This window comes from Eschscholzia californica, unplaced genomic scaffold (assembly GCF_041429995.1).
Source record: "Eschscholzia californica isolate CP2 unplaced genomic scaffold, dmEscCali1.0.p SCAF_252, whole genome shotgun sequence".
Classification (NCBI taxonomy): domain Eukaryota; kingdom Viridiplantae; phylum Streptophyta; class Magnoliopsida; order Ranunculales; family Papaveraceae; genus Eschscholzia; species Eschscholzia californica.
Genome location: NW_028238368.1, coordinates 10,001 through 12,500, shown reverse-complemented (window position 1 = coordinate 12,500; position 2,500 = coordinate 10,001).

Here is a 2,500-nt window from a genome sequence, read left to right as displayed (position 1 = left end):
ACGGCCCCAACATCGATCTCGGAGAAAGTACATCATCATAACATCGGATCGGATGTGTATCCATCGAAGTTCCATCGACACTTCGAGAAGATCGAACATAGCTTCCTAGCATGTTAAAGGTTCGGTGCTAATGGGGACATAAAGATCCCACGACGTTCCAAACGAAAGTAAAGTGTTCCGTGCGTGTGAACTACGTTGTCCCATGTGCCGGCTCTCGACTCCTAAGATGTCCCATGTAAATGCCCTTCGTGGGAAAGAATGTCCCGTGCAACGTCCCTTGATGATCCCCATAAGGTGTCCCATGTGCGTCCCATGATGTCCCATGCGCGTCCCGTGCCGTCCGAGCCTCACCAAGGCCGTCCCATGCGCGTCCCGTGCCGTCCGAGCCTCACCAAGGCCGTCCCATGCGCGTCTCGTGCCGTCCCGAGCTGTGCCGAGGCCGTCCCGTGCTGTCCCATGCCGTCCCGAGCCTCGCCAAGGCCGTCCCGTGCCGTCCGAGCTGTGCCGAGGCCGTCCCGTGCCGTCCCGTGCTGTCCCATGCCGTCCCGAGCCTCGCCAAGGCCGTCCCGTGCCGTCCGAGCTGTGCCGAGGCCGTCCCGTGCCGTCCCGTGCTGTCCCATGCCGTCCCGAGCCTCGCCAAGGCCGTCCCGTGCCGTCCGAGCTGTGCCGAGGCCGTCCCGTGCCGTCCCGTGCTGTCCCATGCCGTCCCGAGCCTCGCCAAGGCCGTCCCATGCGCGTCCCGTGCCGTCCGAGCTGTGCCGAGGCCGTCCCGTGCTGTCCCATGCCGTCCCGAGCCTCGCCAAGGCCGTCCCATGCGCGTCCCGTGCCGTCCGAGCCTCACAAAGGCCGTCCCAGGCCGTCCCGTGCCGTCCCATGCGCGTCCCGTGCCGTCCGAGCCTCACCAGGGCCGTGACATGCCGTCCCGAGCCTGACCAAGGCCGTCCCGAGCCTCACCAAGGCCGTCCCATGCGCGTCCCGAGCTGTCCCATGCCGTCCCGAGCCTTAGCAAGGCCGTCCCATTCGCGTCCCGTGCTGTCCCATGCCGTCCCGAGCCTTAGCAAGGCCGTCCCATTCGCGTCCCGTGCCGTCCCATGCGCGTCCCGTGCTGTCCCGTGCCGTCCCGAGCCTGACCAATGCTGTCCCGTGCGCGTCCCATTCTTTTGGCTCGGCTGGCCCGTGCATTCTATGGGGTCGTGGGACATTTCGAAATCCACCCGGGCCATTTCGACTCTCTCTTCATTAATACTATTGAGGTATTATTTATGAATTATTGGAGAAAAGAAACGGAAGAAAATATTTTTTTTTCTATTTTTTATGAATTTTCCGGTGTTTATTCACTTAAAAATTCATAGAAAAATAAATATTTATCGGAATCGCTATTATAATATATCAAAAAAATCCTTGCGAAAAGACCTTTCCAACGAGTATAAGTTTGCTGGATTCCGACGAGTAACGAAGGAGTAAAGGCCCAGTATGCTTGGTTAAAAAATTGATGTTTCCTTGTGAAAATAGGAAAAACAATAACTTTGCACTATAAGGGGGAGGGTTGAGCTCCTTCCCCAGAGCGTGCACAGCACTTGTGCTGGCACGTTCCCTAGTGCTCGCCAAGCACCATAGGGCATCCAAAGGGCAAAGCTCGGCCTACTACATGATGGGAAGCTTCTAATATGTCGGAATACGAAGAGATTTCGTGCGACCCGAAGCTCGGCTCGGGCGTCCCGGCCTGTGCCGAGCTGTGCCGAGCGCGTCCCAGGCCGTCCCGAGCCAAGTCTCGGGCGTCCCAGGCCGGCCCGAGCAAAGTCTCGGACGTCCCAGGCCGTCCCGAGCTGTGTCGAGGCCGTCCCAGGGCGTCCCGAGCTGGAGCGAGGGCGTCCCAGGCCGTCCCGAGCCAAGTCTCGGGCGTCCCAGGCCGTCCCGAGCAAAGTCTCGGACGTCCCAGGCCGTCCCGAGCAAAGTCTCGGGCGTCCCAGGCCGTCCCGAGCTGTGCCGAGGCCGTCCCAGGCCGTCCCGAGCTGTGGCAAGGGCGTCCCAGGCCGTCCCGAGCAAAGTCTCGGGCGTCCCATGCCGTCCCGAGCTGTGGCAAGGGCGTCCCAGGCCGTCCCGTGCTGTGCCGAGGCCGTCCCGAGCCTAGTCTCGGGCGTCCCAGGCCGTCCCGAGCTATGGCGAGGGCGTCCCAGGCCGTCCCGAGCCAAGTCTCGGGCGTACCTGGCCGTCTCGAGCTGTAGCGAGGGCGTCCCATGCCGTCCCGGGATGTCCCATGCGCGTCCCGTGCCGGCCCGAGCAACAGCTCGGGCGTCCCGTGCCTCGGCCCTTCCAAGTGGTGCTTCGTCGGACATCTCGATATCCACTCGAGCATTTTCGACCATTCTCCATATGTGGGTGTGTGGGTATTTATCAGGAATATTGGAGAAAGAATCGGGAAAAAAATATTTTTTTTCTATTTTTTTTGAATTTTTAATTGTTTATTCACTTAAAAATTCATAAAAAAATAAATATTTAT